The sequence below is a fragment of the Polyodon spathula genome, chromosome 12 (genome assembly GCF_017654505.1).
Source record: "Polyodon spathula isolate WHYD16114869_AA chromosome 12, ASM1765450v1, whole genome shotgun sequence".
NCBI lineage: Eukaryota > Metazoa > Chordata > Actinopteri > Acipenseriformes > Polyodontidae > Polyodon > Polyodon spathula.
The window spans coordinates 39,665,871-39,681,587 of record NC_054545.1 but is presented as its reverse complement, the minus strand read 5'-3'; the positions used below and the strand labels follow the sequence as shown (position 1 = coordinate 39,681,587).

The 15,717-nt window shown below is 37.7% G+C and overlaps 1 protein-coding gene across 1 annotated transcript in view; it reads left to right on the top strand.

Annotated features, from left to right (window-relative positions):
* Positions 1-1,678: 1,678 nt before the first annotated feature.
* Positions 1,679-15,717, top strand: part of LOC121324138 (speckle-type POZ protein) — a 143,534-nt gene continuing 129,495 nt past the window's right edge. Inside the window, exon 1 of the mRNA XM_041265653.1 lies at positions 1,679-1,754. The gene's annotated coding sequence lies outside the window, so the exon portion shown is untranslated. The remainder of the gene's footprint in view (positions 1,755-15,717) is intronic.

Here is a 15,717-nt window from a genome sequence, read left to right as displayed (position 1 = left end):
CAGCTTGCAGAGTATTCTCAAGCAGCAGAGCTGAGCTGTAATAAAACTACCTGACTGAAATATGCACAGGAGTCTTCTGTTAGGGGGGCAACATTGAAAGTTCAAAGTATTGCATATGAAAAAAATAAAATAAATCTGGAAGCACAAGATGGTTAAACCACACTAATTAAGTCAATAAACAGAGCTTGATGCACTGAGGGAAATAAATAAATAAATAAAAAATCATTTGTTTACTTTTATTTGTGGAACTGTAGCCCCAAATTATACATCCAGGAGTCAGGAGTGTTGTGAAATTAGCTAGCTGCTTAAAAAAAAGATAATACTAAGAGTGAGAGGATGGCTATTTAAATAACCATTAAAATAGCCTATATTGAAATGGTTTAATTAGTCTTATCAATTATTTAAAGATGTGACTCCCAAGAAGACCAATCAGGAAATTCCAACTTCTACCTGAAAGGGAAGCTTGTGAGGTCTTGAAAGCTAGTGATGTTATCATACTTAATCAGCATCAGCTCTTCAGATCTATTATTATTTATTGATGCATGAAGCATGTTCTGGACTACAAGCAGCTATGTAGTGCTTTTGTCGTGTATCACGTTACACCAGTCCTGCATTATGGAGGGCTGGTGTAACGTGGTTATTTAAGCTTTACTTGTCTAGTCTTCTCTCCTGGTCCCTAAAGCCCTCCTTCCCATTCTGTCTCCTTTATTTATTTATTTAATTTATAATTAAATTAAAAACAACTGGAGATAAGGGGAATAGGCAGCAGAGACTACAGAAGCAGAATCGGTAAGTTCCACAGGAAATTAATGTTCCAGAAATTTGACAACAAGACTCGACCATAGAGCACAGCCTGTCGGAAAAAGCAGAAAAAGCTACTGCTAACCAGCCACAGCACGTCTAAACCTGGGCTGCATGCTTTGAGCTTAACAACTACCCTAGGAGTGAAAAGTATGATCATTAACTTCAAGGTAGTGCGGTCTAGTGGTTAAAATTGAGGGACTGGGAATGAGACTGTGTGGTCTAGTGGTTAGAGCTGAGGGACTGGGATGGAGGCAGGCAGTGTGGTCTAGTGGTTAGAGCTGAGTGACTGGGATTGAGGCAGTGTGGTCTAGTGGTTAGTGTTGAGAGACTGGGAGGGAGGCAGTGTGGTCTAGTGGTTAGTGTTGAGGGACTGGGAGGGAGGCAGTGCGGTCTAGTGGTTATAGCTGAGTGACTGGGAGGGAGGCAGTGTGGTCTAGTGGTAGAGCTGAGAGACTAGGAGGCTGTGTGTGTTCTTGTGAAAATCAATGCGTGATTATGTGGTTGGGGTTGTGAGGCAGGCTTGGCCAGCAGAGTGAGGAAACCTGTGGGAGTGTCAGACAATTCCAGTAGGGTACATATGTTAATTTGAATAAAATAAATAAAAAATAGAATAACCAGTCATGCAAAACACCACAATGAAGCAGTGCACATTACAAGTATTGAAAGCCTAAAATATATATTTTAAATACATTAAAATAGAAGTCTTATACCAATCCACAGGAGAAGCTGTGATTACTGGCATAAACACGCTGGCTCATAACTGGATAAAAAAAAAATCTTAGCTCAAGTTACATGTCAATTACCATTCTTTATTATATGCGTCAATCGTTATAAACGGCGCAGTGATGTCAGCCAAGCTAGTTATTAGTGCGATGTCGTCACAGTGGTAACCCGGATGTAGAGAAGCGGCTGTGAGAAAGTCCGATCCGGGCGAAGCAGCTCCTAAGGGGGTGAGTTTATAATAATAACAACTGTTTTATTTAACGTATCTTATCAGTATGCGGTGTGGCTTGGTAGAGCTGTTTTAGTATTACATGTGTATCATGCTGTCTGATTTTCACTTTATCGGTGGAGCGGGACAAGTCTATTGAGTTTAACCCCTTGTCAGACTCACTTCCAAAACAAAACTACCGTGGCCGCTTTTGACACAAGTGCATTTTTTCTTTCATTTGAAAAAAAAAAAAAAAAAAAACTTTTTTTTTTTTTAAACCGAGAAGCGGTAGAAACAGTTGATTTGTAAACTAGAAACACAAAGAGAGTGTTATTGTTTGCATATAAGGGCCATATTTTTGGTAAACTATCATCCTCTGTCTCATTTAAATATGTAACGAATTGGTTTATTCTCCTGTCCTTATTTTGGAAACTGTAAATAGTTACATTTTTATGTTTTATTTGGACCGTAAGGGCCTGTGCAGCAGCGCAGGGGTCTGCCTTGCCAGATAGTGAGCCGTTAGTGAAAGTGAATAGGTTGCGGGGTATCCTGCCACATAATGCTCCCCGTCGAAGCGTGCATGCGCATTTGAGCGCTGCAGGGATCTAAGCTGCCAGATAGTGAGGGCAATGGAGAGTGAATAGATCATCCAGAGACATGCTGCAGGATAGGGTCCTCCTCTGTGTAAGTGAGTTTGTTTACATTGTGGAGTTAGAATAGCGGCTTTTCTTCTTGGAGCTTGTGTAAAATACCTGTGTGCTGCTAGAATAAGTCAGTAAATATGCGCTGTGTCCTTGGCAGCGACACAGCATTGTAAAAATGTGATGTATCACTGTGACATAACCACAATTATTTATTAATTTATTGTATAGTATATTTTAAATAGTGACAAACATAAGTTTGTGAAGCAGACGTAGATGTGAGCAGTGCCTTTTGAAAATAACTGAGTTATACTGCATCTGTTATGTTGTTGGTGCTGCTAATCAATACAGACTAATATATTTACAGCATAACCTACATTTGAAAAAAAAAATCCTTAATCTCATATAAGCAGGTAGCCTACATTATCCAAGGTTAGTCTGGAAACTGTATGGAGGGCAGCCTTGAACACACTAGAACATCATGGGATGAAATCGTACAGGTGTGTCTAACAAGGACAAAGCACAGCTTAAGTAAATACAACTCATGTTCTATGCCTATGCTTAGTATCTGTTAACTGTTAGAAGAAGCCTTTTACAATCAGAAGTGTACTTTTTGTTTTCATTAGAAGGGCTTCAGTTAATTTTCTAATCGGTTTATTGATCGGAATGTCTTGCGCAGGGCTGGATTAAAGGATGTAGGGACTCTATGCTAACCCATATTTTGGGGACCCTATGCATATAATGGCGAATGGTGTTATTGGCATATTGGTTAATCCGGCCCTGTATTGAGGGCTAGAGAGTGTGAGTGGATTGGGCCAATTGTATATGGAGTGGGGGAGCTTTTTTCTTAAATACACGTTAGGCCATGGAGTTTGCAATATTATTATTTATTTATTTATTTATTTATTTTTTAATTTTTTTAAATAAATCTGACAAATACAGATGCACTCACTGTACAGTATTTTCCATCATGCCTGTCCATGGTAACCATTATTTTTCCAGTTTCAAACCAACATTAGGCACTTTTATGTTTTGCAGACTTGAATTGCATTTTTTTAAAAACTTTTATATTCAATGTAATTGGCATTGCACTTTCTAAAACATTATGGAGAGAAGTGTATATTCTCCCAATTGTGGAGCTGCCTTATAAAAATGTGAGAACCAGCATCAGTGTGCCCATCTGTCGGTGGTTATTACATACATATTATTTTTACAGTTCTGTGTTTATGCACCAATACAGCACTGTGAACACGGCTTATATTTTCTGCATTCCTAAGGATAGTTCATCCACTACAGGAGGGTCAGTTAGACCCATTGAGACTCGCTTATATGTGTTTGTGGGTTGCTTTAAGCTCCATATGAGATAGTCGGATACAAACAAGCCCAGTGTGAAGCTAATTTGATACCAGTCATCAGCAAAGTTTTAAATAGGTGAGTACATCGTACACCACATCATAGGAACCTGTTAATTGCAAGATGATATTTCCTAACTTTTTAAAATTTATTTTCAATTTACACATTTTTTCAGTACCAATCAATAATAATGAGGAAGCGTCATCTAATTGAAATTCGATTATCTGAGCTCTTTATGTAGGCTTTTTTCATTGCTGATCATAGCTGGGCATGAGGTTTGTTAAACTGTATGCCTTTATTGCCTTGAAATCACATGTGAGTGATAATAGTTAAATCTCACTGTTAATGATCATTTTAATTAACATTCAAACATCCGTGGGAACACAGAACACAAAATGATGCAATATGGATCACAGACATAAAAAAAAAAAAGCTGTAAAGTCCCACGCAGTGAAGTAGAAAAGCATTGGCAAGTGCATAATATAACATCCACTGGGGTTAATGGTCAGTGGTTTTGTTAGTTTACCAGAAAGTCCAGCAGCTAATATACAGCAGCATATATATATATATATATATATATATATATATATATATATATATATATATATATATATATATATTAGTACAAAGCAAAAGCAATTTTTTTTTTTCAAAACCTGTTTGTAGATTCCTTCTACAGACCAATAGTAGGATTGCCTTCAGTAGAACAAAAGTGTGGTTTAACAAAAAAAGGGAATAACTTGTATGTCCTTTATTACTTTTTAGTTTTCTTTTGGAGGAAGAGAAACAAACACTATGGACTTAAACCACTCTTGCCGGCTGTAGACATCCAGATTTGAATTTCCTGCAGCCTCCCACTTTGTACACGTTTACCTTTACCTGCCTTTTTTTTCTAAAATTACAACCCCCAAATGAAAAAGGAAAACTTCTAAAATGTAAATAGGCATACTGTGAACATTTGAGACAGGACAGGTTTTTAAATTAGCCCTAAAACTGAAGTCAATCAGTACGTAAATTGAGACTGATTCATACATTTTATCCTGCAGACTGATGCCTCTGATGTAGTAGGACTAGGGATGGATCTTCCCCAGGAGGTAGAGAGCATGGGGCATTTGGTATTGTACATTAGCAGTAAGCTGCTCTCGTGGGGGCATCGAGAGCCAACACCGTGGCTTTAGCGGCAGTGAATTCAAACGCAGTCCTGTACGAATTGGAAACTATGTTACTCTTGCAATTAAGAGGTTTTGATAATATGGACGTATTGTTGTCAGCAAAATAAAACAAAACCTGTCCAAAAATAGAACAATTTATTTTCAACTTTTATTCAACCTAATAACATTTTTTATACAGCAAATAAAAATTTAAAATAAATTATTTCTTCAACGATTCTTTGAATATATCTTGTGAACCTTGTGCATTTCCATAGGCTGCTCTGCAAGGTCTTACAGTTAAAGTACTACTGTTTTGTTTGTTTTTTCTCTAATGTGGTTACAGCACATACAGTGCAAATAGAAAGTCTACACCCCCTTTCAAAATGTTCACCTTTTGTTGCCTTATAGCCTGAAACTAATTTTTTTCATTTATCTACACATCCTACCCCACAACTTCCAAGTGAAAAAAATATTCTAGAAATTTGTAGAAAATTAATAAAAAATAAAAACTGAAATAGCTTGGTTGCATAAGTGTCCACCCCCTTGTAATACCAATCCTAAATTAGCTCAGGTGTAACCAATCGCCTTCAAAATCACGCACCAAGATAAGTGGCCTCCACCTGCATTAAATTGTAGTGATTCTCATGATTTCAGGATAAATTCAGCAGTTCCTGTAGGTTTCCTCTGCTGGGTAGTGCATTTCAAAGCAAAGACTCAACCATGAGCACCAAGGCGCTTTCAAAAGAACTCCGGGACAAAGTTGTTGAAAGGCACAGATCAGGGGATAGGTATAAAAAAAATATAAAAGGCCTTGAATATCCATTGGAGCATGGTCAAGACGATTATTAAGAAGTGGAAGGTGTATGGCACCACCAAGACCCTGCCTAGATCAGGCTGTCCCTCCAAACTGGATTCTTCTTCTGTCGTATGCGTGTCATGCCAAGCCATTGAACGGCATCATCTTCAGCAAGGTGCAAAGCCGGCAGTCCACCAGGGAACTTGGTCAGTGGGCAGTCGTTGACGATGTGTGACATGGTTTGTCGGGCTCCACAGCTGCAGGAAGGGTCGGTGGCCCCAGCGAACGAGGTTGGCAGCACATTGACCCTGCCCTGTCCTGAAGTGGTTCAGTGAAGTCCACAAACGTCGGGGCAGATTGAAGCCAGGGGGACAGACAAATGGCTCAGCTACGAGGGAATGGTTAACAATGTCGGTTGTGGACCACTCGACACTCCATGCCGAATTAGCTGTTTCCAGGGGCGGTAAATCTAGCCAGACGGGTCGCCTAGATGACAAACGAACTTCAGGGTGAGAGGAGATGTTCTCGTTAAGTGGCAGGGTGTCGTTTGCCTGTACTTTCACTAGCAGTTTTGTTGTCGCTTCCTGACGACGAAGATGCGGAGGTGGAATGTTGCTAAGTACCGATAGCCATGGAAGTAGAGTAGGACATAGAGTTCCTGAAATTGTGCGCATGGTGGTATTTAGCTGCACGTCAGTTTGCTTTGTGTGGGATGAACGCTCCCAGACCGGAGCACAGTACTCGGCTGAGGAATAACACAAGTGGAGCAAGTGCTGATGTTTTCAATGTCTGGGCACTGGCACCCCAGCTTGAACCAGCCAAGTTACAGAGTAGATTGTTTCTGGTGCTGACCTTCGCTGCCATTTTTTTTCAGGTGTTCATGATAGGTTAATGATCTGTCAAGAGTCACGCCGAGGTACACCGTTGTCGGGTCATGTCAGATGCTTTGCCCATTTAAGATGATGTTGATCTCACGCTTGGCATTTACATTGTGGAGGTGAAAGACGCTGGAGACTGTCTTGGTTGAGCTTGGCTGTAGTCGCCATTGTTTAAAGTATACCGCCATGCCCTCCAGGTCCTTGTTCAGAACCACCTCGACCTCCGTGAATGAACCGCTTTGAGACCCGAGACATATATCATCTGCATAAATGAACTTGCGTGACTGTGTTACAGGCATATCATTTATGTAGACGTTAAACAGAGTTGGTGACAGCACAGAGCCTTGTGGGAGCCCATTCACCTGGCGTCTCCATGAGCTGTAGTTGTCAACAACGTTGAGGGTCTCTCAGCAGCCAAACGAACTCCAAACTGGATGACCGAGCAAGAAGGAAGCTGATCAGAAAGGCTATCAAGAGGCCAATGGCAACTTTGCAAGAGCTACAGGCTTTTATGGCCAAGACTGGTCAAAGTGTGCATGTGATCCCTAACACTCCAAATAGTCAAGAAATCTAAAACAACTAGAGTATGCTACAAGTGAATTAGTTTGATTTAATCCACAGGACCGGGTTAAGATGGGATCAATTCTTATTGTGAAAAGAAGCTGATTTAAATCATGTTTATTGTTTCTCCATTAACTGGCCTCTCCTGGCTTCATCATTTACATTATCAAGGGAGCTGTTTGAACAATTTCTCCGTTATTCTTTGTCTGGCAGTAAATCAAATCTTAACTACAGTCAGTCTGAATTTGTGGTACACAATTTACAAGCTGCTGAAATTTCTGTTGATTTATTGAAACATTTGCTTCATTTAGGAAGTCATTTTGAGCAAAATACATTAAGTTAGTCACCAGGGGAATAATTGAAATCCATATAATTACCACTTTGGCCTAAGTAATTTAAGTAATATCCTGAGAAAAGTGAAGAAAGCTAGTGCTGTCCTCAGTGGGGAGACCTTTCAACACATGGGCTGTTCTGTTTTAAGGTTTAATTTTGTAAAGACCACGAACAGTTTTGGACTAAAATCTAAATCTTCTGTGCTATGACTTTGGACGTTAGAGCATTGACTGTCATGAACTAAAACTTCCAAAAAAAGTATGTTACAGAAACTAAGCTACAAAACTAATTTTTTTTTTTTTTTTAATGTATAAATTATTTGACTCTGTCCTTGAACAGTGCTGATAGTCAATTTATCTTTAGCGTTCATTTACAATTGGGTTGGTTATTAGCGCCTTTGGAGTGCTTTTGGTGCAGCAAGCTGTAATGCTTTGTTATGATTTATCGTTACTTCTGCTTGTGCAAGGCATACTCTCACAGTCAACACAGCCCGAGGCTTGCGTCAGGGTCTTTGTCTGCTGGTAGGTGGGTACATGCTTGTATCGTAGGTGTTTTAACATTGTCCTTATGCTGTTCATGAAGCTAAGTCTTTCATTGCAAAGTGTGAATTTTACAGTTTTAATTTCTGCTTTGGTAAAATGTTCCCCAAACACAACGCCAGAATCACGTGCAGGTCTGATTTTTAAGACCCGCTATCAACCCGAATCCGCAACTCAATGTAACACCGTCTTTTTACCTGTGACCTGACCCGCTTTATAAAAAGGTATTGGGGGGGAAAAAAAAAAAAAATCCAATTTAAAAATAACAAACTTTCATAATGAAAAAATACAAAGGGTAATTTGGCAAAAAATAAATATTTTTTTGGAAGACTTTGATATTATCCATCGAAAAATGTACAACACTTTCACCCACTGGCAATATGAATAAAATTTTTAATGATGGCATATATATAATTCGATGGGCTTTCATAACACAATTCTACAAATTGCTCACTGCAGCTGACTGAGCTTGTAATAAAAATAAAATAAAGCACTGAGTTGGTCTGCTTGCTATTTGGTCGTTTCATTAGCAGAGTTTTATAATTTGTTCTTCGAGACACATTGCTGTATTATTTAATACCTAGTTTGAAGCAGAAAGAAATTGCACTGAAACATGCTTGTTTATTGGGATGTAGAAATTACAAGGCTTTCTAACTGAGTTGCTTTTTGTAATTGAGAAGAATAGTTCTCTCTGCTCTAATTCACAAATGAAATGAGATGTTCCTCAAGTGAAGACAAACACCAGTACATGTTTGTCACCTGAGTAAGATTTTTAATTGAACTAACTGGCTCAAGCTGGTCTTGTTTTGCATTTTCAGGATTCTGTGACAATCAGTACACTGGGTTGAAAACTCAAGTCCAGAAACCAGTCCTGGGTTTCAGTACTGCCCTTGTTTAGGTATTGCTGTAATAACCAGGTGCCAGGAATTTGAGCTGTCAGGCCCCTGTTTAATCTCCTCAGGGTTCTCCCCAGGAATTCTGTATGGCCGGACGGCAGAACTCCGTAGCCGGGATCACTTTTAATGGAAAAATAAACTTGCCTTACCTTTTAAAATATATAATAAGACAAATAAATTTAAATAGTGTCGTCTTTCGTTGACTGTATCTGGTTACTCTTATTTATGTTTATTTTCTTTTTCATTATATCTTAATAAAGTAACAGGCGCAAATTTAGTATTAGGTGGTGGATTGCGCCGATCGCTGGCTATTTTAACCCCCTGCATTCATTGGGACTATTTTTAAGGTTTTAGCGTCTTGAAGTGCTTAACACCGAAAATCCTCTCCTTCAATTTTCTGATTGGTTAAATGTGTCAAGACGAAAGAAAGCAGTCGTGATATCAAGGTTTTTTTTTTTTTTTCACCCAGCAACGCGCAACTGATCTACTCTGCTAGAAGCGCAATCAATCTTTACTGTTAAAGGCACAGTAGCATCTGCAAGACGGACAGGTCAGATTTTTTGGCTGAAAAGGCCTGGGGAGAACCCTGCTCCTCTGAACTGATCATGCTTTTCACAGCATGAATTGCTCCTGATCCACTCTGTCTCAATGTGCAAGCAGCATGTGTTGTAACCAGATGATTGCCCTTCACTTTCAAAACATCATGCTTGCACATTATTCAGGTAGTGTTAATAGGGTAGAAGTCTCACCTGTGCTGTGAGTCTGAGGGCTTGCTTGTCCATGCAGCTGTAGGGTATGAACCGTTTATGATTGCTCAAACTTCTGGTACTGATCATTGCAGTACAACATCCACTTGATATATCATGGGTGTCGGGGTCCGATATAAATCCGCTGTATAGCGAGAGACCCATAGAAAAACAAATAGGCTAGCAAATACTGTACAATCACTCACTATAAATCCCGCTTTTTCTCATTTTTTATATGAAAAGCAACACACTGTTTTAATTTGTACTGTGGAGGATAATTGCTTCTCATCAACTTTTAGTCTCCAATTAATTTCATGAGTCTTCCTCTCCTTTCTCAAATGCACAAACCTGCTGCATTGAAAGAATCCATTCTCAACATAGGCTTGTTGCTAGGGAGCCGACGTCACTACCCTGTGACTTCTGCTAGTGCATTGCTGCTGCAACAAGTGAACACCTCGCTGGCTAAAATAAAAATTGTTTCAGCAAATAGATGTTTAATTTGCTGAGTTATTGTGCAATGTGTGTGTATATGATAACAGTATGATATTAATGCTTTGTTTTTAATTGTCTTGTATATTTGTTTGATGTGCAGTACGAAACAAAACAAACAGTAATTGTAAATGCCTATGTATTTTGCAGCTAAGGCATACTTGGTTAGACAGGAAAAATGGGGAGCCAACTCCAGGACCATGATAGATCGAATCCACAGTATAGTGAAGGGTGATAGAACGAGGGGTGGGTGTAATATTGATTTTTAGGGGTGTAATAATTATTTGTGTATCAATGAATTGTAATACTTTCTTTACATATTACATTGTGATATAGGTATGAATCATTTGTATTGTGATACAAGTCCAAAAGCACAACAGCTTGTTGTAGTTCACCAAATGGTTCTTGAATGAAGAATAAGTGTGATTTGTAGGTGGTAGTACACATCCTTGACCATCATTTAAATGCTCATTTGACCTTACGGATCATGCCAGTAGCCCATCAGGACCGTAGCATGTGATGTGGTCCATATGGTTGTATGTATTGTTCCATGACAGTAGTTTATCATTACAAGCCTATTGATATTTTGAAACTGTACCCTATAGCAAGGAAACAAATGCAGAAATCACATCCTGAGTAAATCAGACCCATTCTGCTGTGTTGTGGGTGTTTCAGTCCCTTTTTTATAGATCATTTGACTGGGTACTGGGCAGCGTTCCCTCTAAGCTTTTTAGATACTGAGAAACTTGCTGTTTTTGACTGAGGGGGTAAATTAACAGTGAGAAACCTTCGGCCACGCATTAACCCTTTTAAATATATTTTTGTTGCATTACACAATTTTGAAAATATTCTAACACAAGGATCAACAATTTTACAATTTGTTTTAAATTAACAACATTTATAGTGGCTTTGCCTCTGATTCTGAATCATGCCTATGTGTGTGTGTATATATCTATATCATATATATATATATATATATACACACACACACACACACACACACACAAATAACATACTCTTTTTTTTTAAATGAGGTGTATAGTTACCTTTTATGAAGCCTGCCTGAGATCTTATTATAACTGCAGACATGTCAGTTGTTCTCATAGATGTAGACTGCATGCTTAACTGGTGGTCTGCATATAATTGCTTTATACTGCTTTATAAAACACTGTCTTGTGCACTGCCTTCAATTGTAACCATAGGGCTACGGATTTTCCATTTTTGGGAATTGCAAATTCTGTTTTTCAAAAATGCCCCCCACTTTTTATCACTGTATTAATAATTAAACATGGCATTTGAATGTAACTATAATGTTGGGAGTTTAAATAAATAGATATTACCACAATTATTTATTTTTATTAAAGTCAACATTTTCAATAGGACACTTGTTGCTGTAATAGTAAGTAAAGCACCTGAAGACACTTCAGACCTGTCATAATGTTTATAGACATCACTTGGCTCATTGCTGTCATTAAAATAAGCAGGAAAACCTAAGAATTATATTAGAAAACAAATGTCCAGCACTGTTGTGAGAGTCTTATTTATAGTCTTCCACTGACACTAGTTCAGTCTACAATTGAAGGTGTTTTGAGAAGACGTGTCTATCTTGTGTTACAATAACAATAAAAAAAAATAGGAAATTGTTTAGTAACAGTTCAGCAATGTCATGTGAGAGCAATCCTGGTTCTGCCTTGTTATTTGCTAAGTTTAACAAGAGGGGTGTCTCTGGACAGAATGTCTTTATGAAACAAACGTTGTTTCCTACACAGTAAAGCAATCCATTTCCTTTAAGGAATGTATAGCTTCAAAAATAGCTTTGAGTTAGTTTCTTCATCGTCAGATAATATAATGTAATTAAGAAATGGCCATGGTGTACTATTGTTAATTATACCTTTATTGAAGGCAGATAGCATAAAAGAAATAAATAAAACAACAATTAAACACGCAGTACAGTACCTTAGATTTCGGCATAGAAGAATGCAATGCTTTGCCATTGCTGCCGTCTTATTTGCTTTCTTCTCTACGAGTTTCCTACTGGCAATATGATCTTTTTGATGGTCTTTTACTGAAACATTTTTTTTCTTTTGGTGCAGCTGCCATTTTTCAGCAGATTGACATGAACAAAGTCACGTGATAATTAAATTGCAAAAAATAAAAATGCACATGGTATGTCTTCAATTATTATACACTTTTTAAATGTGTATTTTTGACTAAATTTAATATTTTGAGTCATTTTTACCAGTTTCAAAATTAATTTCTGAAATAGTCTTTTTAAAAAAAAATTATGGGAAATAAAGCAAAAACTGTCAAGTATTGTGGTTTTTATTTGATTACCAAAGTATTTATACTTCTAAATACTGCTTCACTCATTAGTATTCAATTATACGACAAGTTAAAAACTAATGTGACGTGCATTTTTACAGAGAATTAGCTGCAAGACAAATACAGATATGCTTATGTCAACACTTTGCAAGAATGCTCTCAACTTGATCGCGATGTTGGAGTCTCGATAATAACTTGCGAACGTTGGTTAATGGATTGCGAAGGTTGTTGCCAGTTATTGTGAAAAATGAACTTGGAACACTCTGGGGAATATTATAAAGTAATGCAAAACCTTTTTTTTTTTTTCAATACAATATTTAGTATTTACACTTTTTTTTTTAACATTGTCTTTTTTTAATGTATTCTGCTTTTCTTTTACCTGGAGGACCCTGCAACACTGCCTGAAAGTTTTGTTGAAAAATATAAATATGGGCTAAAGACATTTTCATTTGAGTGATTTTTAATGTAGAGCCTTTTGTTTAAAAAAAAAAAAAAAAAAAAAAAAAAAAACAAACAATACATGGTTTTTAAAATTTTCTTTTAAAAATAAGTAATACTGAGAAGAGAACAATCTATGTTATATAAACTGAATCACTGTCAGCAAATTCTGATTCACCAGAATCAACAATGATTTATTAATCCAATTGTTTTGCCATCTTGAAATGAATTCTATGGAGTGGAAACGTTTATTATTGTGTGCATAGCAGTTTGTTTATCCATAAACAGTAAACATATAGACAAAATATTTTATTATCAAAGCAGTATTTTACAAACAGCAAGAGCAACAGAATAAATAAACTGTAAAACACAAACTATAAGCAAAGATAGTACAAATGCAATGCCACAATGTTTATTCTCATGATCTTGATAAGCAATAATTAGTTATCGGTAATAGTGAAAAAAAGTAAAAGTAATCTACTTCTATTCACTTGTTGTTTTATATTTATAAATGTTGTAAAAACCTATATATAACACATGAGACAATACATCAGATTTACAGTGTTTTTCCTTTTCTTTCTTGCCTCTAAGCAAGTTCCTCTGATGTTGTCTTCTGTCTGCGTGCTGCTGAAAACTCTCTGCTCTTTACAATTCCGGGAGTGAAATTCAATCCCTCCCCTATCCAATGTGTTTTCAACATGTACAGCAAAGTATGGTGGGCCAGTAAGTCAAAGTGAAGCGTGTTTTTTTTTTTTTGTTTGTTTATTTGTTTATCATGCTTACCATAGGCCCAGAAAACACTTCAGTATGATCGTGTACACGATCATGGTCCTTAAAGGGTTAAAGAATGATTCATTTTTGCGAGGAGGTGGAGGGCGGGGGTGTCAGAAGGTTAGGTATCGTAATATGTTTTATGATTTAGTGTGTACTTGAGTTTTATATTTAAAGTCTGGATGAATGTTAGATATCGCTTGGGAACATGTTGAACTCATTGAACCCATTAATATTGGATCAAGCCCTCAGTAGATGCAAGTCCTGCTGGTATTATTAAACAGAGCCATTTTTCTATGAGAGTGACAAGGTCTTGGATCGGAGCGGCCTGAAGGACTGAACACAGAGTTGTGCCACTTTCAAGTGACCTCTTGTCCACGGTTGCTTATTTTACTGAAATCCATTTCAGGCTTTCTTGCTGACTGCTTCACAAGCAACTGTTTGAAAGTTGTTAGCGGCAGCTGACAAAAAGAAATGGCACAGAGAAGTTTAATGGATTTCTTTGCCCCCTAAAGAATTGTTGCTGTCCAGGTATTCTGTTTGCACGGTAAACCACAGGTAGGTGGTGAACTCCCTCTAAAACATTGAGGGGTTTTCGATTTGTCAATCATATTTTTCACTGCCATCCATATTACAACAAAGCAGGACTGAAATTCTTTCCTTTTCTCTTTCCAGCCATGCTTGCTTGCTGTTGCAGTCAGTACTGTTTTTTCAAACTGTAAACCTAACACTGCGTACAGGAATTAAATAGCCAGGGTACAGTACAGGGGTAATTTCTCAGTAATAATCTGGAAACAGCTGATTGATCTATCTGTCAAGATTTACTACAGTAAAGTGCTGCCTTTTGTATTCAAAATCTATTTGAATGACAAGGTAACCAGGTGAAAACCGCTGATTGCTGGATTAGTAAGAGCAATTACTACAGTGATAAGCAGTGCGTTTTGTTATTTAAACCTACGAGTGGCACATAGCTTCAAACAGCTGAGTTTGCCCGAAACATACGGCATGCTTAACACGGTATAAATGATGCCTTTGTTATTGAAATCAATGGGAATGGCAAATGCTATTTGTCCGATTTAAACGGCTGACCGAAATAACCCTGTATGGTGTAAGTAGTGGATTCTGTACTTGGGAGTTATTCAAATATAAAAATAGCTTCTGCCCTCTTAAGGTGTCTTGGGCTAGTTTGAGGGAAAACCAAGGATGGAAAGTCCCCACTTGAAGACCCCAGAGAAGTTCCCTATCGGTTTAGTCCAGACGGTTGTCATGCTGTTGCACTAGGGAGGCCGCACTGTGGTTGATCCCTGGAGCCAGCATTACACTTCAGCCATCAACACCAGCCAGAAGGATGTCTACATCATCAGATGGAAAGAAACGCAGATGGATCACATTAGTAAAATAATCTATGTCTTAGTTGGTGCTTATCTGGGTGAGAGCTGAGTCCAGTATCAGCATGAAGTTTTAACACCTACTCCTCATGTAAAGGAAGTCAAACCTGTTTTTTCCCCCACTGTTTCTACAACTATTTTTTGTCATCCAACATCTTGTCCCATGATAGCTAACTGGAACACTGTTGCAGCAGGGTGATCCTGGTTTCATACCCTGATGAGTTTTTGTTTTGGAGGGCAACATTCTTTACCTGCTCTACTCTCACATAAAAATATACGTAAATGAATTAAAACATAAATACGTTACCATGATATTTACGGTATTATTTTAAATAATAAAATATTGTATAGATAATATAAGCATTTCATTTATATCATTATAAATGTTGCCAGTTTTAATTAAGTTTCACAAATTGATGTATTGTGCATGTATAATAAATAACTAATTGCTTCTGTTCAAATCTGGTAAAATTTGTAATGTGGTAAATGGCATACTAGTTCAGCAACACCAGGCCTCATTTACTAAGCGTTTTACCGTAAGCAAACCAGGATTACTGTTCACAGTTCTGCCCCAGTCCTATTTACTATTCCCATTTCCATACAGATAATGAGCCGCCATACATTCATGAGCTATTCACAAAAGATTTTGCGCAGACAAAAATGAACCAAAAATTCTGCCG